The sequence below is a fragment of the Neovison vison genome, chromosome 2 (assembly GCF_020171115.1).
Source record: "Neovison vison isolate M4711 chromosome 2, ASM_NN_V1, whole genome shotgun sequence".
NCBI classification, from domain to species: domain Eukaryota; kingdom Metazoa; phylum Chordata; class Mammalia; order Carnivora; family Mustelidae; genus Neogale; species Neogale vison.
This window is the reverse complement of record NC_058092.1, coordinates 191,187,990-191,210,459: the sequence shown is the minus strand read 5'-3', so window position 1 is coordinate 191,210,459 and position 22,470 is coordinate 191,187,990. Positions and strand designations below refer to the sequence as shown.

The following is a 22,470-nucleotide window of genomic DNA, read 5'->3' as shown; positions in this document are numbered from 1 at the left end:
TCCTAACTCTGCAACATCTTGACCTTGGATGAGCATCTTAGCCACCTGGTGCTTGGGTTTTTGCCCTTTTTTTTTTCTTTTCAATACAGATAGTCAAACTTGAAGTGTAGCCTTGACTAGAGGGCTAACTAGGTCCTATGGGACTCTCAGTGCTACTAAGGTGGCATTCAGGCCAAGGAAGTTCGTGGTTGGACAAGATTCTGAGGCTTCTTCTAGCTCTGTGCCACAGCTACGGTTTTCTGATTTCGTGTTAGGGTTGAGTGATGTTTTGATACTCTGGCTTTCTTTTTCCTGAAAAAGTAAGCAGCATCAGAGAAATATTTCCTGTTAGGTATTTTGCCCCCACCCCTCCCACCTATATATTCCACAGCCAGTGCAAAGGGGGTCTTTAGTAATTTTTGTAACCTTGAGATGATGTGAGCCACAGAAATATTGGGCATAGAGCAAGAGGGTTGAGCTGCCTTTCAGTCTGTGCACTAGGGATGTGGAATGTGTTCAACAGCGAGGAATTTTAAATAGGATTGAGCTAGGGGTGGGCAATGGGTATTACATCTTTTTCACCTTTTACCAGAGCCAGGTAGCGTATCCCTGAACTGTGTGTCTCCATCTTTTTGAGACAGAGTTCAGTGAAAGTGTTACAGAAGCATTTTAAACTAAACAGAGAGGTTTGGAGTATCCCATGTTGGTCATCCAACTCAACCCTTGGTGGATAATTGAGAGGGGACTGTTGACCTTGATGTTCATTTCACACTAAGGGCCATAACCCATTTGCATTGAGGTTTTTTTTTTTGTGTTTTTTTTTTTGATAAAATCTACAAAACATAAAACTTAGCATTTGGACCATTTTTTTTTTTTTAAAGATTTTATTTATTTGAGAGAGAGAAAGAGAGCGCACACAAGTGAGGGGAGGGAGAGGGAGGACCAGACTCCTTCCTGAGCAGGGAACCTGACGTGGGACCCGATCCCATACCTGAGCTGAAGGCAGATGCTTAACCGACTGAGCCACTCAGGCGCCCCTGCACCATTTTTTCCCCTGTGTTTTTATTGTGGCAAAATAAACATAACATGAAGTATACTATTTTCACCATTTCAGGTGTACAGTTCAGTTGTATTTTGTATATTCCCGTTGTGCAGTCATTGCTCCCATCCATCTCCTGAATTTCTTCATCTTATAAAACTGAAACTCTGTACCAGTGAAACAATAATTCTCTATTGTCCCTTTCCTCCCTGCTCCTGGCAATGTCCATTCTACTTCAGTCTCCGAGTCTGACCACTCCAGGTGCCTCGTAGAAGTAAAATCACACAGTATGTCTTTTTGTGATGGGTTGATTTCAATTAGGGTAATATGCTCAGTGTTCATCCCTCTTGTAGCATGTATCAGAATTTCCCTACTTTCAAAAAAATTTTATTTGATTAAAAAATTTTTTTTAATTATGGCAAAGAACACATAAAATTTACCATCCTAACCATTTTTAGGTGTATGTGGTTCAGTGGTATTAAGTATATTAACATAGTTTTTTTTTTTTTTTAAAGATTTTTATTTATTTACTTGACAGAGATCACAAGTAGGCAGAGAGGCAGGCAGAGAGAGAGGAGGAAGCAGGCTCCCCGCTGAGCAGAGAGCCCGATGCGAGGCTTGATCCCAGGACCCTGAGATCATGATCCGAGCCGAAGGCAGTGGCTTAACCCACTGAGCCACCCAGGCGCCCCTAACATAGTTATTTAAGAGATCTCTAGAACTTTTCTATCTAGCAAAACTGAAACTATGTGCTCATTAACCAACTCCTTGTTTTCTCCTCTCTCCACCTCTGGTAACCACAATTCTACTTTTGGTCTCTGTGAATTTGACTCTTCTAGGAACATCATGTCAGTAGAATCATGTAATATTTATTGCTTTGCAGTTGGCTTATTTCACTGAGCATAATGTTTTCAAGATTCATCCATGTTGTAGCAAAAGTCCAAATTTCCTTCTTTGTAAGATTGAATAATATTCCTTCGCATATACAGACCACATTTTATTTATCCATTCATCTATCAGTAGACACTTGGGCTGCTTCCCACTTTTGACTGTTATGAATAAAGCTGCTATAAAAATTGGTGTACAATCTTGATTGTACAAAATTTTGGTGTACCTGTTTGAGTCCCTGCTTTCAGTTCTTTTGGGAATTATTGGTAATTCTGTGATTAATTTTTTGAGGAACCATCATACTGTTTGTCTGAGTTTTAATTATGAAATCTGTACTCTCCACAGCATCTTGACTCAAGGGCAAATGTCCTGGCTGGCATCTTAGATCCAAGATTTTCTTTCCTTTTTTCTTCTAAAACTTGTGGATTTTTGCCTGCAACCTGTTTTGAAAAGTCTCAGGACAGTTTCTTTGGACTAGAAAGAAAGATTTTAGTTTCAGGAGTCCCCTGTGACTCTTGAGGCTAGAAGTTAACTGTACAATCCCAGCAGCGTTCCTATCTGGCAGGCCAGCAGTGTTCACACATTTCCGTCTTGTTTCCAGTACTAATATCTCTCCATCCCCAAAGGCCCTGAAGAATGTTAGTTATTTCTGCTCTGTACACACTTCCTCCTTGTCCCATTCTGGGTTGCTTTGGTTTTTCAGTCTTGGATCCAGGGTAATGGCTATCAAGATTTTCTTTCAAAAGGCCTAGGTCAGCATTTCCCCCCAGGAAATATCTTCTCAGCCCTGGTCTGGTGGGATGTTCATGGTGTTGCTTGACAAAAGGGTTCTGTGGTCAAAGCATTTGAGCAGTGCTGCTGTGAGCAGGTCACACAGCATCCTTTATTGGGAGCCCCTTGAGAGGACTAATAGGCCAGCATGCCTCGGGATGTCGCTGGAGTGGGTTCCCCAGCAGTGTTTCCCAGATGGATTTGACCACACATCTTTTTTCATTGAGTATCTTGCGACATCAGAGTTCTGAGAAGTGTACTTTTGGGAAACTTTATCATCAGGGCATGGAACTGGAACATCAGTGTATACCATCGTTTCCTCAAACTTCCTTCCAGCTCCCTCACTTGCTCGCTCCCCTGCCCCACCACTGCCCCACTAAACCTTGAGCTTCCCTATCTTCTAAACTCCAGTACCAGCTGAAATAGGCACGTGAGATTCCGGGGCAAGTAGATTTTTTTTGGATGTGTGGATAACTTAGATATGCAGTAGATTCTGGGACCAGAAGATGTTGAGATTGTGTGATCTTGGGTAAGGTATGGGACCCCCCTGGGCCCTGGGCCTCCATTTCTCCAGTGTGGCTTGTCAAGAATGAGGTCTGATCTCATCATGGTGGCTGATCTTCGAGATGGTTAAACCTCTTGCAGTCTTCTTCTTCCTTTTTTTTTTTTTTTTTTTAAGTAAAAGCTCTGTGTCCAATGTGGGGCTTGAACTCATGACCCTGAGGCTTAAGATTCACATGATCCACAGCCTGAGCCAGCCAGGTGCTGCGTCGTGACGTCTTCTTTAGGTGTGAGTGAGCAGGAATGGGCTGTGGTCCCCAGTCAGGGTTTCCGGGGGCGCCTCATGAGGACTTGTGATCTGTTCTGGTGATTTGATACCTGCAGCTCTGGGACTGGCTAAGTGTCCATGCTGGGCTGGACAGCAGGCACATAGTCTCTGCCCTGGGAGTGCTAGGAGGACAGTTGACAAAGAGGAATGAGCCAGGTGGCTTGAGCATCACTGGTAGGTTTAGAGCCAGGGAGGGAGGCCACAGGACTGGACACTGCTGGGTGTCCTAAACCAGTTGTGGGGTTTAAATCCCGGCTTTTCCATCTTAGGCTGTGGGACTTCAGCAAGTTGCTTACTCTTTCTGGGTCTTCTTTCTCCTTATCTGTAAAAAGGCTAATAGCCTTCTCTTCCAAGGGCTTTGGTGAGGACTGAGGTGATTTATGTGGGGTAAGAGCAAGCTGCTGGAGCCACTGCTGCTCTTGGGAGCATCCTGCCCTTGACTAGAGAGGCAGGGTCTGCCTGTGTTGGGAATTGGGAGGCATTGCAGGGCGCAGGCCGTACTTGGAGTTAGAGTCTGTCCAGAGTGTGCATGGGTTGGGAGGCCCTGCCTCGCTGGGGCTGCTCAGAAACACACTTTCACAGTGTTTTGGCCCTGGAGCCTACATTTTAAGGAGGGCATTGCCATGGAATGGCATAGAAGGACCAAAGGAGGAGCTCATTTTGGAGGAAAGGAGACTTAGAGGGCCTTCGATGCCTGTTTTCCAAAGGACACCAGAGACCGGATTCTCTTGGATCCCAGAGAGCTAATCACAGACTGACAGGTGAAAGATACTGGGAGGTAGAACTGAGTTCCATTTAAGGAGGGACCTGCTTCCCTCCCTCGTTTTCTTTTAGATTTCATATTCCACAACTTTCTTTCTTTCTTTTTTTAATTGCAGAGAGAGAGAGAGAGAGAGAGAGCGCATGAGTAGGGGGGAGGCGGGGCAGAGAGAGAAGCACGCTCCCGGCTGAGCAGGGACTCGTATGTGGGGCTCAATCCCAGGACCCTGGGACCATGACCTGAGCCGAAGGCAGGCACTTAACTGACTGAGACACCCAGATGCCCCTGTTTTAGTGTTTTTAATGTTGGAAATAATTTTCTATCAGAATTCTTTTTTTTTTTTTTTTTTAAGATATTATCTGTTTATGGGGTGTCTGGGTGGCTCAGTGGGCTAAGTGTCTGCCTTCGGCTCAGGTCATGATCCCAGAGTTCTGGGATCGAGCCCCGCATTGGGCTCTCTGCTCAGCAAGCCCCCACCCCCGCCTGCCTCTCTGCCTACTTGTGATCTCTGTCAAATAAATAAATAAAATCTTTTTAAAAAAATGGTAGAAAACTTTTTCTGAAATAAAAAAAATATATTATCTACTCATTTATTAGAGAGAAAGAGCACGTACAAGCAGGAGGAGCAGCAGGCAGAGGGAGAGGGAGAGGCAGAATCCCCACTGACCAGGAGCCTGATGCGGGGCTCAATCCCAGAACCCTGGGATCATGACCTGATCCAAAGGCAGACGCTTAGCCAACTGAGCCACCCAGGTGCCCCATATAACACAACTTTCAAATGCACGCAGCTCTGGAGCACCTGATGTAACGGACACACCCCACTCTCCCAACGACTTTAGCTGTCTGCAGCAATGTCAGACAAGCCCCAGACCGGGCACCACTTTACCATAAATGCTCGAGGAGATAATAGGTCTTTTAAAAGAGCACAGCCAGAAGACCATGTTTACAGCCAACAATATTCATGGTAATTGAAGGTCTTCTACTCACTTGATACTCTTTACCTTGTCTCAGAAATGCCTTTTTTTTTTTTTTTAAGAATTTATTTATTTATTTGACAGAGAGAGATCACAAGTAGGCAGAGAGGCAGGCAGAGAGAGAGAGGAGGAAGCAGGCTCCCTGCCGAGCAGAGAGCCCGATGCGGGGCTCGATCCCAGGACCCTGGGATCATGACCCAAGCCGAAGGCAGCGGCTTAACCACTGAGCCACCCAGGCGCCCCAGAAATGCCTTTTTATAGATGGTTTGCTCAAATCAGGATTTTAATAAGGCTCACACATTGCATTTAGTTGACGACTGTCTTCTGAGCTTCTTTTTTTTTTTTTTAAAGATTTTATTTATTTATTTGACAGATAGAGATCACAAGTAGGCAGAGAGGCAGACAGAGAGAGAGAAGGGGGAAGCAGGCCCCCTGCCGAGCAGAGAGCCCGATGTGGGGCTCGATCCCAGGACCCTGAGATCATGACCCGAGCTGAAGGCAGAGGCTTTAACCCACTGAGCCACCCAGGCGCCCCCTGAGCTTCTTTTATCATCCTGGGCAGCTCCCCTTCCCCTGGTCTTCTGTTCATGGAAGACCACGTGCCAGCCAGCCACGGACTGGACCATTGTAGGTCCTTTCCTGAGAGTCCCTGTGGATGACGGATGAGCACAGGGTGGTTGCTCAGAATGTCCAGCCAGAAGCCTCTTCAGCCTCTCTTTCCTCACAAGGCTATTACAAACAATTATTTTTAAAATTATTTATTTATCTGTTTGTCAGAGAGAGAGAGAGAGAGCACGCGCACAAGTAGGGGGAGCTGCAGGCCGAGGGAGAAGCAGGCATCCCCGCTGAGCAGGGAGCCAGATGCAAGACTCCATCCCAGAACCCTGGGATCATGACCCTAGCCAAAGGCAGACGCTTAATGACTGAGGCACCCGGGCGTCCCTGTTACAAACAATTAAATGAAAACATATGAAGTGTAAGTGGTTTTTTTGTGATTTATTTATTTATTTATTTTTAAGCTGTGGAGCTCTTTTCCTTGAGCAGCCTTGTATATGAGAGGCAAATGTGTAAAGCAGACAAAAAGGGGCGGTGGTCATTGGATGTGGAGGCCTGGAGCTCCTTTTTCCCTCGTGTCCTCCCCGAGGCTCCTCTACAGAGGGAGATCTGTGGGGCTCTCCAAGGTTCATGGAACACAGTTTGAAAACACTTGTTTGGATACTTTTGTTTCGAGATGCTCCCCATGTTGAGAGAGAGAGGAGCCCCCCACAAGCCTCACCTTCCTTTGCCTCAGCTGAACTGGGTTGGCAGTTCATGACTGGACCCAGAGGCTGCCATCGGTGACAGCTTCGTTTCCATGACATATTCTTGTCTTTGCCTGCCTCCTTTGTTTACCTTTGTAGGTTTCCTTTGGGGATGAACCATGCTCTCAAAAATGACAGATGACCACAATGCGGCTAAGAAAAAAAATCCCCACTCTCTGCTTTCCGAGAGAGTTTTCATGGGCAGGAGCTGAGTGAAACCCCATCTGTTGGGGTCCCTTGGAGTGGGACGGGATTACCTTTTTTTGAAACATTTTTCTTTTTCTTCTTCTATTTTCAATATTGTCACTAGCTGGCATGCCCCCCCACTTTGCATAAGAGAACTGTTAGCCATTGCAGCATGCGTAACTAGCCCCCCGGCTGCCAGCAGGGTTGGAGGCCGCCTGAGTGGGAAGCAGTGTCATCGTAGGTCATCCCCCACGGTGCTGAACTGCTATCTCAGTGGCCACCTCCAGCCAGCGTGTGTTCTCATGCTCACAGCGTTTTTCTAGGTGTGGTGTGTCAGTTGGGGCTCTTTCTGCGTCAGCTTTGGATTAATTGTTGAAATGATACCTGCCTGACTCTTTAAGATGTCCAGGGACCCTCGTGTTAATCATTTTGACCGTTGTGAGTCGGCTGTCCATGTGTGGAAATCTGTCCCCCCAGTAGGGAGTGATGTGGTAACAAACAGAAGTAAACTTAATTTTGTTTTTATATCGTGATGTAAGAAGTCCTGCTTTAAAAAATTATAATGACCTTTTCAGTACTCCCGGTAATCTCTGTTCTTACTCTGGGTAGCCTCTTTTTCTTCTTATCTGGCCAGAAGTTTCATTTTCTGTTTCTGTTTCTTAAGCAGCTTAAGATTGTTGAGGATTATGGTTGGAAGGGGTCTTAGGGACCACTCTGCCCAAACAGCTTATTTTTGTAAATGAGCCACAGCAGCCCGTAGGCACAGACTCTACCAGGCTCTTAGAGCAAGCCCCTGGCAGAGCAGGCACAGGCCCCAGGTGTCTTCTTAGGCAGGGGCTCTTTCCAAGGTGTCTCTGCCAGCCATGGACTGGGTGGGGAGTCTGGGGAACCTTGGCTGGTTTTTCCTGATCTGGGCCTGGCTTTGCAGGCACCCGGCTTTCCAGTGAGGGTGAGCAAGTCACAGGCATCCCAGTTCATGGAACTGTGCTCTAGCTTCTCATTCCTGACCATTGAGAAAAATCTTTCGCAGCCTGTGCCGTTGGTATTTACGTTCTGCAGAAAGGCAAACCGAGCCAAGAAAGGCTTGTCGGCTTGCTCGGGGCCACCAGCTGCTGAGAGCTTGGACAGGCTTTGGACTCCTTGTCCGTTTCTTTATAAAGACTGCATTTGTTCTGGACTTGGGCCCATCCGATGAAGGTCCCCAGTAAGATGTCTGTGTCCCGAGCCTCGGACCCCCCCTCCTCTCCTTGTCACAGCATTCATTGACTCAGCACCTGTCACACGGGGAGACTATCTGGATGTAGGCATAGGACGTGACATCTAAATTTAGTGCTGAGTCAGAGGATGGGTTTGCTATTGGCAGGAGGTACCTCCTTGTTTCATTCTTTTTGTGACACAGCAAAAACTTCCAGGCTGATGGCTGTGGCTTCTTACTGCTTAGTCCCAGGACAGAGTTCAAGCAGGAACGTGATTCTGTGGAGCCTCTGGCTCTAAGGAGAAAGCTTTGAACAGAGATAAGAGGGTAAAGATGATGCTGAGTTGGAACCCACCTCCCTGGCTACCCTGGGTTGGGGGACTGGATCTAGGAAAGAGCAAGAAAGTAGATAAAACTAAAATGTGCTGGGTCTGGGTCCTTCTGCAGAAAAATGAGAGCTGAACCTGAAGCAACTTAGAATTTAGGGGCTGTGCATGTGAGAGTGCAGAAGCCTGTCTAGTCTCCTAACTCATATCTGATAGAAAATGGCAAACTGCCCTTATATATCCTGTCCTATTTTCTCTCCTGTTTTTCAAGCCCAGGGAGAGGAAACAAAGCAGGCAGTAGTAGTCCTTACTTTCTGTGCCACGTTGTGGAATTTTGTATAAGCGCATTCTTCTGCTCTCAACCCCCCTTATTTGAAGGCTTCTCGTGAAAACTTGCTAGAGGTGGCCACAGTGTCTTCTTGCGTGAGATCATCTGACTTTAGGGTAGAGCCCAGATTTAGACCCCGATGTTACCTGTCAAGTCCATGTGTCCATCCATCTGCCCACCCATCATCCGGGCAGCATGTCCCTGGTCAGTGTTCTGCTAAGTGTGGAGCATGAAAAGGTGAGAAAGACATTAGCATCACCTGTGAACAGCACCACAGACCCGTATGGGACACTCCTTTTAGCTGGAATATATATCCTTTCGTTCACCAAAGGTTTTTCTTTTCTGTTGCTCTGTCCCGGAGCTTTTGGAAATGCCAGAAAACAATCAGCCCGGTTTATTGACTTCCTACTCCTCACCTTCTGTTTGGTGGTTTGAAGCAAATGACGTTTGTTTCTGTTTGTAAAAGTCTTTAAGATTCTCAGAAGAACGGCAGAGAAGATGGGTCCTGCCAATTAGGAGGTTATTGTCTGTTTGGAAGTCCCCAGCCAGAAGGAGCAGCTGTCCAGCCATACAGATCCCTGGAACAGATGAGGCTGCCTCAAGGAGACTGGGCTGTCCAGTGCGCTGGGCATGGGTAGAGGGCTGAGAGGCTGGATGGGCCCTGGAGATGCACAAGGAGGAAGGCAGGCCTGGGGAAGGCGCACTCGGGGGCGGAGCAGGAGACTTGGAGGGGAATCTGTGAGTAGTGGGTCTTTATGGGAAATCCAGGCTTCTGTTTGGGGTGTGCACTCAACAGCCACTGGGAAAGTGAGGCTAGGCTAACCAGGCCCTGGGAGGCATAGGGCAGGCCTGGTTGCTGCTTGCAGTCGTTCTCCCTGTGACTGGTTCTCTGTGAGGCACCTTGAGCATGGGGCTGGAGGGCATGGGCGGTGCTGACATGTCCCGTCCGATGACCTTCTCTTTGGTTAAGGAGTCAGGTGGCTGAGGGGAATGAGTGATCACTGGTCTCTAGCCGGTGTCCCCTGGCTGGTTCCCATAGCTTCTCTGGGCCTCATCCTTGTCTGTCTGCTGAGGTCTGTGACAACACCTCTTTCCCAGAGCTGGTGTAAAAGGAGGTAAACAGTGCTGGGAAACAGTCGCGTGCATGTAGATGATTGTATGCTCTGCGGATGGTACATGTTTCTATTGCACTAGATGCTTTGTCTATTATTCTTATGTCTATGGTCCCGTTTCGTCTCATTAACAACCCTTTGGGGTTCCTTACTCCCTCTGACAAGAGAGGGGACAGCTTGGGGAAGCCGTGTCCCTTGGGAGTCAGTTCAGTAGACTGGTTAGAGCTTGTGTCTGAGCCACGTATTGGGCACAAACCTGGGCAAGTCAGTTTCCCTGTCTGTGTCTCCACTTCCCCACCTGTGAAATGAGGGTAGTAGTGGGACCTTGTACTGAAAGGGTTAAAGGAATTTCTGTTTGTAAGTTGTTTAGAGCAGTGCCTGGCACTATGTAAGCATAGACTGTTTTTTATGTTGGTGTTAGTGTTCCTGACCTGTTGTTGTGTTAGTGGCCCCTTAAACTGTGACTTCCAGGCCAGGGTGGTTTGGTTTGTTCTCCCACTCTATCCCACACTCAGGGTGTGGTCTCCAGACCAGTGCTGGTCTGTAAACTCTAGGTTCCTGATCTGTGAAGAAGTTCACTCCGAGATTAGAGTAAGCGTTTGGCGACCTTTAGAGCAGTTAGTTTGACCTTGCCAGGACTCATTGAACAGGTACGGACTGCTTCAGGTGCTGTCTGATCACATGGGGTGTCACATGTGGTGGGAGCCATGACTTGTGACTGCAGATAACAAAGTGAGCCGCACATTTCTGCTGCTGCCCACCCCTCGACAGGAGACTTCCTTGGGAGGAGCCTCTGCCAACCAAACGGAGCAGGTGAATCCATGGTATTTTGCAAGTCAGTGCATGCCTTTTGTGCTCCAGCAGTCTGACAGCTCAAGGCAGTGCCGTCTCCCCATGGAGATTTGTGTTAACGAGCAGTTGTTTCCAGTCCGAGCCACTGATGCTTTCTGTAGCAGAGGCCTTTCCTGCTGTTCTCCTAGCAGCTGTGGTTCTGGCAGGTTTGCAAAGCATCCACTGTGAACTCTGTTCCTTTCCACCTCTTAGGCTGGCAGCAGCTAGAAAGCTGGATGCTGGGGCGCCTGGGTGGCTCAGTCGGTTAAGCATCCGACTCTTGATTTCAGCTCAGGTTGTGATCTCATGGCTATGGGATCCAGACTCGCATCAGGCTCTATGCTTCTAGTGGATTCTACTTGTCTCTCTTCCTCTGCTCCTCCCCCGACTTGCACGTTCTTCCTATCTCTCTCAAAGCAAGCAATCTACTTGTCCTTCTTCCTCTGCTCCTTCCCTGACTTGCATGTTCTTTCTTTCTTTCTCTTTCTCTCTCTCTCTCTCTCAAAGCAAGCAAGTGAGCAAGCTGGCTGCTGTCCGTGCACAGCAGAGTGTTGGGGGTGCAGGAACTTACCCCTGTTGGTACAGCCATTCTGGAGACTCTTGTAGGATCCTACGCTGTAGTCCCTCTCCTGGGTGGGGATCGCCCAGCCTGTCATGCCGGTCCCTGAGGGGACAGGTTCACCACAGTGCCTGGTGGCGTCCATCCTTGGGAGAGCTGAGGTGTGCAGTGGCAGGCCTGAGCCCACAGTCCTCTGCAGCAGTTGCAAATGACTGATGAGACACTCGAGGCAAAGCATCGATTTCAAAGCATAGTGCTCAGGAAGAAGTAAGTAGAGATGGATGATGCTGTGCTAGTAGGTAAGTTAACCATACAGATAATACCCATTTTGCAAGAACACAATATAAACACAAAAGAATGGTTGCCTGTGGATGTGGGGGAGGAGAATGGCCAAGGAAATGGGACTAAGAGGAACTAAAACGAGAGAGGGAAGGAAGACCATCCCTTCTCCTGCAGGTTGCTATCTTTGAGGGCAGGGCCTCTTGCCTGTACCGTCTTGGCTCCGCTGGATCGCTCAGCCTCTGGTGCTGTGGCATCTGTGTGGCTGAGCTGCCACCCTCAAGCAGATTGTTCACTCAAAATTGGCCTCTGTGAAGAGTTCCCCAGACTGGTATTGGGCCACTGGGCAGGGGCAGCTGTTCATGGAACAATGGACTCAGTAGGGACACAGGTGTTTTAATCATCTAGGTGATTGTAGGGGATAAGAGATGAACAATGCTTGACTTGAATTTGGCATTGTGAATATGCGTCAGCAATGCTTGCAAAACCCCACGTTCTCATCTTGGTCATTGGGGCAGAGTATGGGCAGGCATCCTGTAAGTTGGTTCATTAAAAAACAGCTCTGTTCTGTGTGTTTTTTGATCGTGTGATGCCGCATCATGCAAACTGTAGAGGGAGACGGGATTTCAGCTTCAGGAAGGTGGAATCCTGTTTAGGATAAGGGATTATCTTTTAATTGCCAGAAGATACTGCTTTAGGAAAGGGAATGAGCTCCTGGCTGCTGGAGGTGTTGGAGTAGGACTTGAAATACGGCAGGGAGGGAGTGCCTCTGTCACGTTCATGGTTGGAATAGGTGCTACTTGTAATTTTTCCTGCTCTGACTGAACTGGGCTTCAAATTTTAGGTCTGATGCTGATAATTAAAACAGAAAAGTTACTTGGTTTATTTATTTTTTAAAATTTTATTTGTTTACTTGACAGAGAGAGACAATGAGAGAGGGAACATAAACAGGGGGAGTGGGAGAGGGAGAAGCAGGCTCCCCGCTGAGCAGGGAGCCCTATGCGGGGCTTGATCTGAGGACCCTGGGATTGTGACCTGAACCAAAGGCAGATGCCTAGCAACTGAGCCACCCAGGTGCCCCCAAGTTACTTGGTTGAAAAAAATATTATATAATCGGCTATGCTTATGGTAGAGAATTTAGGAGAGGTAGATAATCAAAAGGAAAATAAGTTTGTAGGCCATCTTGCTAATTGGAGACAACCACACTACATTTGCTTTTTCTAGAGTGAGAAAGGAAATCACTTCTTGTGGATGTACAGTATTGTCCTCTTCTGATGGGTCTCCACCCATTCCCCCGGCATGGAGGTTCAGAGATTTCCCATTTTCAGTACAAAATCATGCTTGAGTGACTGTCCTGATGCACTGATATTTGTGTGTTTCTCTCTGTCTTTGGGGGAAGTTGCTGGACGCGGTGCTGTGGCGTCAACGGGCTTGGACATCTTTGATGCACGTTGCCAGGCTGATGTCACTGATTGAGTCACTGCTAGGTTTGTCCAGGTGCGGTGCAGGTGGTCTTTTTCAGAATCCCCCCCACCCCCTGAAAGCTCCTGAAAACTGGGACTCCTGGGCCCCACCCCAGGTCTCCTGAGACAGAACCTGGGGCATGGGCTGGTCTCTGCCTCTGTATTTTTCAGTGTGCGGGGGACCCTGACTCAGGGCACACGGCATTTTCTCCGTGTCTGAGCTGCCGGGAGAAGGGAAGCAGAGAAGCCCATCTGTTCTGTGTTGTCTGAGGGAGGACTGTGATGTTCACGCCAGCCGGGGAGGCCTCCGAGCCGGAAGAGCACAGTTTGGGACCTGCCTCGGGCACCATTTTCCTGTAAAGCGCAAGTCTCCGAGTGGTTTTGATGAGCTGGAACACTCTTTGTACAAGTATGTATGTGAGCGTTCCTCTTACTGGTGTCACAAGGTGAGAAGGATCTCAGTGGGCCAGGCCAGATCTGGGAAGGGAGCTCTGGGAAAAGTGGGTCAGGACGCAGAGCTCCTCTTTCGGCCTCTTCCCCAAGGGGACCGGGACTGATAAACTGTTGGAGCAGGTGCTGTTGGCTGAGGCCCCTCCAGGCGCTGGCGTCTTTCTGTCCAGGCCGGCAGAGAGGAGCTGCTTTTGCCTCTGGATCACCGCCTCCTGGGTCCAGTAGGGAGAGTGCCGGGCGGCTCAGGGCTGAGCACCGGGGGGCCATGGAGAAGGCCGGGAGGTCATTCCACAGCAGTGTGGCCCCTGGGAGGCACCCTATGGATACGCTGCATCCTGACACTGGAGCTGGTGGTACTGATGGGGTTGCTCCGGTGTCCCCAGCTAAGGAAGTACTGTTTGCCATGTGTAATCTCCAGCAGGTTACTCTAGACAGGCTGTTTACCAGTTGTCCCTGCAAAGGTCAGGTCCGCCTCTGACTGTCCTGTTTCCTGGTCTGTAAGTCTAGAAGGGGGATCATTCATTCACTTATTCAACCCAACACACTGAGCTGTGGTGGTGTCGAGATGAATGATCTGTGTTACGAAGCAGAAGCAGACAGGTAAGTTGTGCTCTAATGTGGTTAGAGACAGCTCTATGAAGCACAGCCAAGCAAGGGATTGATTTTGTCTGACGGAAGGGAGAGTCGGGCTCAGGGCCATCTCGTGGAGGACGTAATTGGAGAGCTGGGCTTTGAGAACTGAGTCAAAATCAGCAGGTGTTGGGTAGGTGCCTTCCAGGCAGGGGAGGAAAGAGCAGTGAGTCAAGGAGGAGCCAGGCATTCTGGGTAATCATGGGCCTTGTGGTGACTGGATGTTCAGGGAGGGGCTGGAGTGGGCAGGGCCTGGGTCATGGACCTGGCCTCCCAAGTCTGCTTTTGACGCATCCTAACTGTATGGTTTAGGCCAGGTGCTTAATATTTCGGAGCCTTGGCTTCCTCCCCTGTGAGATGCGGTAATCAGACCAACCTTAGAGGAAGTTATTAAATGGTATAATACACATAAAATGTGTAGTGTGCAGCCTAGGACTTGGCAAAGAATCACACGCTCCATAAATGTTTGTTTTCCTCCTTGCAATGCTAGGTGAGAATTTTTGACTTTATCCTAATAGGCCAGAGGAGCCATGGAAGGTTGTGGAGCATGGGATTCGTAAGATTATATCTATTTATTTGGGTGTTTGTGTGTTTTAGAGATAACTTCGGTAGTCTTTGGGAGGCTACTTTTGGGGTTTGGGGTGGTTAGGCTAGAGACGCAGGCCAAGAGAAGAATCCTCTCTCACATGATCTCCTTTTGGATTTCTTGTCTGCCAGCTCCATTGGGCTGCTGGGATGGCCTGCCTGAGCGTTGGGCAAAGGTTTTGCCAGGAGAGTGTAGAGTATGAAGTGTGTTCCCAGGGAGCCAGATAACCCTAAGGGAAGCTACAGAACTGGATACTTGTGGGGCTCGAGTCTGGTCATGAGAAAGTGGGATGACTATCAAAAGTCTGGGTTAGATCCTATGGGATGGGTCACGATGGTGACAGTTGGCGTGATGGCAGCCATAGTGTAGCCAAAGTACACATTTACTGACCACTTCTGGTGTGCGCTAGGTAGCTTTTGTTGATGTCTCAGGACTCATCCCAACTACCAGAAGATGAGGGGCTGTTATTGTCCCCATTTATAGATGAGGGAACTGAGGCACAGAGAGGGGAAGTTACTTGCTCAGAGTCCCAAGCTAGTGAGTCAGGATTTCACCCCTGATGGTTAGAATTCAGAGGGTATATGGCAGAGTGGTGGCAGGAAATGGAGCAGCTGTTAGATTTGGAGTTTTGGCTACCAGTTCCGGCTGGTAGGTTTTAGTTGCCCACAAGAAAGAGCACTGGGCACAAAGAACTGGTCAGTGAGGGGATGGTTGCCTTTGGAGGTGATGTGCTCCTGAGCCTGGGAGAGCCTGGTTGATTGCCTGCTAGGGCTGCTATAGGAGTGGGGGAAGGGGCTACCTGCCTCCCCTCCCTGCCAGCCTCCAGACTTTCCAATTGTTGTCCCTACCTCCCCCATACCTCCTTCTCCCACATCCTTCACAGCGGCAGGCACAGAGCTAGCCCCTTGCAGGGCGATGCGAATGAGCACACTGGGTCTTAGAGAGTGTTGCTACTGTATTGTAAATGATGGCAGGCCTTCAGAAGTCAGCGTGGCAGGTGGCACTGAACTCCGGGCTGGTCCATGAGTTATCAGAGCACATGCAGGGGTGGCAGGTCCTGGGCAGGACCTCGCCGGTCAGTCTCAGTGGTCTTACTGGCCTTGCCTGCCCCCAGAATTCCTCTTGCTGTGAATCCCAGGCAGCCTGCCACAGCCTGTCCACGCAGCTGTTCTGGGGTCGCAGACCTCTTTGCCACATCTGGGTGGAAAGAAGATCCTAGGACCGCTGCCTCATGCTGGCATGAGACCCGTGTGCCCAGTGAGCGCCTTCCCTCCTCCTGTCCTTGCATGTGGGGTTTGGCGATGCTGCAGAGCACAGCAGCTCCTGGCCCTTCCTCACCTCCTGCCTCGCCCTCTCTGGCGTGTACGGGCTTGTCGACAGCTGGCCTTGGAGGGGCAGGAGCCCTGCTTCCTCGGGAGCAAGGAGCAAGCCCCAGCCTGAAAGCAGAGACCCGGGGCCCAGCCTCGTGACTCGTGTGCCCTCTGGAGCGGCTCCTGTGCTGGTTCCAGATGGTGTCATCCGGGGGTTGGATTAAAAGATAACTCTGTTGGCAGGAGGAGCGGCCCTTTGCTGGCTGTAATCCCCAGGCCATGGTGAGCTCTGTGCGGGTGCTCCCAGCCCCTGCTGCTGGGTACCGCTGCCTCTCCTCTAGCTGCCCTCCGGTCATTTCCTTCCTTTTGCCAGGACTGCCCTCCTCAGATGGCACCTCTGCCTCCGTCTCCCTCTGGGGACAGGTATTAAAGTCCTAATGAACAATCCAGCAGAGTTTGCTTTCCTTTTTCTCTCTTCATGTGGGGAGGAAGGTGCTCCTTCCGAGTTGGCATGGCCCTGAGTGGTCTTGGGTGGGCCCATGCCCTTGGACCCTGAGTTGGTGGTCACAGGGCTCCTGAGGCTCTCTGAGCAACCCCAGATGGCTGTGCTGCCCATGGGCAGTGGAGATGGAGATGAGAGCCCTGCCTGGAAGTTCCCGTGCCTTCAGGTAACCTATAGGCAAGGGGGCCAGAATGTTTTGGTAAAATATTTCCAGGCTTCTTCCCATGTCGCTTATCTTTGGACAGACCCTCCCTCATTTTGGGAATCTATTTCTCCCTCCTCTCTCCCTCCCCCCCACCTTTTTTTTTAAGTCATTGTACCATTAGAAAACGGGACAATAGACTTTTTTCTTTATGTATTATTTGCCTAAACATTCATTTATTAAGAGAAAAAAATGCTCTTTAGAGTATTTTCCTTCTTGGGTAGGTAAAACATGCAGCATTACTCATCTATTTTTTTTAAAATCAGCAATTAAATAGCAACAATTTTAAAGAATTATCTAGACAGTGGTATCATGAGTCTTTTTTTCATATTTTTGTTTTAAGCAAAAATTTTTTTTAAGATTTATTTATTTATTTATTTGACAGACAGAGATCACAAGTAGGCAGAAAGCAGGCAGAGAGAGCGGGAAGCAGGCTCCCTGCTGAGCAGAGAGCCCAATGCGGGACTCTATCCCAGGACCCTGAGATCATGACCTGCGCTGAAGGCAGTGGCTTAACCCACTGAGCCACCCAGGCACCCTTAAGCAAATTTCTAACATCACTGTTTTTTCCCCTGACATTTTGTTTTATAAGTTTTCTTTTCCTTTTTTTTTTTTTTTAAAGATGTTATTTATTTATTTGACAGAGAGAGATCACAAGTAGATGGAGAGGCAGGCAGAGAGAGGGAGAGAGAGAGGGAAGCAGGCTCCCTGCTGAGCAGAGAGCCCTATGTGGGACTCCATCCCAGGACCCCGAGATCATGACCTGAGCCGAAGGCAGCAGCTTAACCCACTGAGCCACCCATGCGCCCCTGTTTTGTAAGTTTTCTGATGCACGAAAAGTCCAAAGAATAGTACAGTAAACATTTGTACGGTCTTCACCTAGATTCACCAGTGGGAAACAGCCTGCCACATTTGCTTTTTCATTCGGTCAATCCCTGTATATTCATATATGATTGTTTGTACTGATTTGCTTGGGGAAAAATGGTGGACACCAGGACACGTCACCCATGAGCACTGAAGCGTGTGTCACGTGGGAGCCAGGACACACTCCCACGTGACACACCACCACTCTTGCACTACCTGAGGAATTCCATGCCCATACAGTACGTTCTACTCTGCAGTCCTTTTCAAGTCTCCCCCATTTGTCCTAAACATGCCTTTATAGATTTTTAAAAAATCAAGGCTCTAATAAACCTGTATTTGGTTGTTACGTTAATGTTATTTTAAAAACATGGATTATAAACTTGGTTATCTGGGATTGACCCATCTTTGTTAGAACATAGTGTTGTAACACAGATGCAGACATATATATGTTACTCATTGATATCCCTTAGGCAGTCTTAGAGTTCTGGAATCATGGAAGGGGACTGGGAGATCCACCCTCTCCTTTTTTTTTAAATTTAAACAGAATCTGTGGTCTCCACATGGGAGAGACTTTTCCAGTGTCCCGGTTTGAAGTCCACATATGTGTTCTGAATTTCTTTGGTTTATGAAATCTGACACCTCCAAGTCTGGACATTTTAAACTGTCCTGCTAAATTCTTTTAAGTACCCAGGGCTCAAATATACCATTGCTTGGAGTGTTACAGGTCATTTGACATAAAACAGAGAAAAACTAGTGGTGTCTTCTACAATCAGAATCTCCCTCTCCTCTCGCCCCTCTTAGTGTGGGGTCACTGGCCTCCTTAGCTCTGGACACCCTCAGAAGGGCTGCTCGCTGCAGTGGGTTGGGGGGACTGCCCCAGTACCAAAGCCCAGCCAGGGGAGGAGGGAAGTCCTGAAGATGGGGGAGGAGGGATAGGCATGACAGGAGGTGGGAAGGAGGGAGGCAGGCCAGTGTGGTTCTGGCCTTACAGAGCCAGGCCTCTCTGTTGGCCGTTGGTGGAGGGCCTGCTCTAGGTCTCCCTCAGAACTAAGAATGGGTCCTTGATTGGAATTGGTCAGACTGGTTTTAAGTCCAGCTGTGGGGCTGTCTCATCCCTTTCTCTGAACCCTTCATCTACAATACCTAGGGTTGTCACGACGATCCAAGAGAAGTTGGGTGAGTGGCTTTGAAACTGCCATGGAAGGAAGTGGGCCTGCCCTTAAGAATGTCCATGGTGGGGGGCAGGGGGAGTGCTGTTGGCAGGCTCATCCTCCTGGGAGCTGTTGGAGACTGGTATATGACAAGCCTGCTCAGGACCGGGTTGGGGGGCAAGCACCAGAGAGGGGAGGGCAAGAGAAAGGAAAGGTGGCGTTCCAGAGCAGGAAGGCTGCAGTGTGCGCCCCCGGGGAGGAGCTTCTGGGACGCGAGGTTCTGGCTTGAGCCTTACTGGGTGCACACCAGTAGAGAAGAGATACAGTGAAAATCAGGGAGCAGAAAAGTCGGGGCCTGCCCTCAAGAAGATCCCCGAAAACAGACTGGCAAGGAGAAGGCTGTTTTAGGACTGTGTTTCGAGGAAAGGGTTACTTGGGATTATGAGTTGTTCTTCCTACCCCATCTCAAAAAAAAGCTTTATTCTTTACTGACAATAAAGCATGCACATTCATGTAGAAAATTCAATTAATGAAGAAGAAAAAGGAAAGGCATACAAAATCCCAGAGGCCACCCCATTAACATTGTGCTGGGGGAAAAAGGAGCTTTGATTGTATGCCAGACATCGTGCCAAATGTTATCTCGTTTCATCCTCACAGAAACCCTGGGAGGTAGGCTCTTTTATTATCCCTGTTTCGTGAGAGAGGAACGTGCAGCACAGAGAGGTTAAGGAAGGTGCCCTGAGTCACACAGAATGAGCTGGGACTCCCAGCAGGCGGGTAGGCTTCAGAGCTTGCGCTGGTGACCACTCTGGGACACTGACCACCCCCGCCGACATCTGATCCGTTTTGTATGTGTGCGCGTGGCCTCATACACATGCAAGGCACGATTCAGTTTCTCAGTTTCTGATAGAGACGGTGACCACCACGCACTGGTGCATACGGGTGGGCACGGCCGTTCTGCCTCGACTTCCACCCACAGCTCTTTGTACAAAAGCCTTTGGTCAGTGGCCTGCAGTTTAGAAACAGAGGTTTTGGGGCGCCTGGGTGGTTCAGTTGGTGAAGCCTCTCTCTGCCTTTGGCTCAGGTCATGATCTCAGGGTCCTGGGATTGAGTCTTATGTTGGGTTCCCTGCTCAGTGGGGAGTCTGTTTCTCCCTCTTCCTCTCCTCCCCTCACCCTGCCCTTGCTCTCTCTCTCTCAAATAAATAAAATCTTTAAAAAAAAAAGTTTTTGTCTACTTGCTCTAGTTGCCCGAGGGATTGAGAAATCAGTGTGTCCAGGGGAAGGACCCAAGATATGGCCATGTTAGGAAAAGGAGATGGGGGGGGTTGGGGATGCTCCTCAGCTTATGCTCAGGGGTAGATGGGGTCTAAAGCTGTCATCCCCTCCTCCCATTACCATTAGTAATGTTTTCTCCAGCGAGAATTGGTAAAGCAGGTAATGGCGTCTGCAGTGATTTCTAGTCCATAGGGTGTGCTTATTCTTTGGTTATTTTTTATTTGACTATCTTTGCTTCCTTGGACTTCAGTCCTTCTGCCCCAGGGCCTGGGATGGTCCACAGCTGGTACTTCCCTGTGGCATCCAGGGACTGGCTGTGGACTTAGCGGTTCACAGTCAGGAGTTGCTGCCCAGAGAGATATGGGATTGGCAGGTGTGGCTTGCCTGGGGGCAGGCATTCCTGGAATCCTTCCCTGCCCCAGGATAGTTGTTAAAGTGGAGGGAGCCCTGCAGGGTCTAGCACAGCCTCTCTTTACCTAATTTTCCTAGCTGTACAGTAGGCTGATGCGGTCTGTGTTCCTGCTGCGTACCAGGGTTACAGGAGGCATGAGGAGCTGGGACGTGGGGAGATGCGGCATCTTCGGGGATCTCAGTCTCACTGGTGCCTGTTCCTCAGTGCCCATGCACTTTCCTTCTCTCACCTTGCTCTGGCGCAGGCAGGCAGGCAGGCAAGGTGAGATTTGTCAATCCTCCCTTCAGAGTGGGCTGTTCCTGTGGTCGCATGACCCGCACACCCCTGTCAGAGGCAGGGGTGGAAGCAGGTGCGGCCTCCAGGCCGGTTCTCTAACCCCACAACGTCCCTATCCCTGCAGCGTCCCTTACCCACTGCACGCAGCACACTATTCTTGACCCTTGGAGGCTCGTGTTTCTTCACCCAGTTGCCCAGCACTGTGTTCCTTCTGAGAGGAGAGCAGGAAGCCAGGGCACCAGATTTGGCTTTGTTTGCCTAACTCTGAGGCTGGAGTACCTCTGTGGGTCATTTGTGTGTTCAGTGATTATTTACTGAGCACAGATGCTTGCCTGGTCCTGTGGGAGATGCTGGAGCCACAGACACGAAGGCGGTAACACCCTGGTCATGGGGAGCTCACCGTGTGGTGTGAGTGGTAGCTTGTGAAGAGTCTGCGCTGATGCATTGGGCAGGTGCAGTGCCCAGCAGAGCAGGGTGTGCTACGCAGTCCTGACTCTGCCAGAACCTCAGTTTCTCCATCTGTCAAATGGATGCATTGGAGTACATGTTATTCGGGGTCCCTTCTGTCTTCTACATTCTGTTTGTGAAAGGAGTGTTATCCTGGGGGTTAAAACACACCTAGCATCAGCCCAAAATTTTGTTTAAGGTGCTCTCAAGTCAGATGGAGACAGGAGGGTCTCTTGGGTTCTGTATCTCTTTTCACAAACAATTACTCATTCTCCAATGGGCCAAATCCATGTGTTTTGTACGGCCAGGGAGTGTTTTCCTCACAAGCTGGTTTGGCGTATGGCTCTATGCCAGTGCCAACAGACTGCTGTAGGTCACTGGGTAGGGAGGGATTGAGGGCACATGTCAGATGTGCTCCTTTGGATCGGAGCCTGGACTGGGTGTGAGTCCATTGGCCAGGGTGCCCTAATGAAGCATCCCTGGTTCCCAAGGCCACATCAGGCCGATGTGTGTGTCTGTACCGAGTCTGGGCTTGTGGGCACCACATGCACAGACTGTAGGAGCGGGGTGAGGTCACTGTGACCCTGAATCCCTGAACCAGGCCTCAGCAGGGGGCAGGACTGCGACGAGGTTTGAAGGAGGGTCAAGTTGGAAGGGGAGATTCCAGGGGTCTGTCCCCCGGGGTAACCTCTTTCTTGGCCCTACGCTAAGGCTCGTACAGTCAGTGAGTGGTAGAGCTACATGCCTCCTGAGCCTGTGCTCCTGTGTCCTCAACGCTCCTTGGACAGTGAGCTTTTCAGCAAACCAGTGTCTCATTAAGAAGAGGCACTGAGCTGGGTCCAAGAGCCTTTTTCATGGTGTCCTGTGGAGTGATGTGTATGTGGTGGGGACTGGAGGGGAATGGGAGCCTAGAGAATGAGCGGAGGGGCATCGCTCTGTCTGTTGTGTGAGCACTGTGGGGCAGGAGGAGGGAGAGGGGAAGGCTAGCTTGCTGTGTATGAGCAAACTGCCCAGCCTGGCCGGGCCGGGGTGTACGTTCACTATTGGCAGAACACAAATACCTGGACTCTCACCTCCTCTCCTCCCTCACTGAATCCCCGCTGTGTAACACGTACTTCCGGGTGCTGGGGGCAGTATAGAGGTTAACAAAAGCCTCTTTTTGGGAAGTCATCAGCAGGACTTGGTATTTAATTTGCAGCCTGGTGCAAATTGAAAATAGAGAGCCCCTGCTCATAAATCATTAAGGATCAAGACGATGACAGAAGAGCACGAAGCCGGGTGTGGGATTGTAAGACTGCACCGACCATGCACCCTGATGCCGGCCCAGGTCCTTAGCCTCATGGCTGGCAGACGTCTGTTAGAACCCTGAGCAAGGGGCGCCTGGGTGGCTCAGTGGGTTAAGCCGCTGCCTTCGGCTCAGGTCATGATCTCAGGGTCCTGGGATCGAGTCCCGCATCGGGCTCTCTGCTCAGCAGGGAGCCTGCTTCCTCCTCTCTCTCTCTCTGTCTGCCTCTCTGCCTACTTGTGATCTCTCTCTGTCAAA

At 49.6% G+C, this 22,470-nt stretch overlaps 1 protein-coding gene across 2 annotated transcripts in view; it reads left to right on the top strand.

Annotated features, from left to right (window-relative positions):
• The window catches only part of DLG5 (discs large MAGUK scaffold protein 5), a 117,151-nt gene that overhangs the window by 6,682 nt on the left and 87,999 nt on the right, over positions 1–22,470 (top strand). The gene's annotated exons all lie outside the window — the stretch shown is intronic.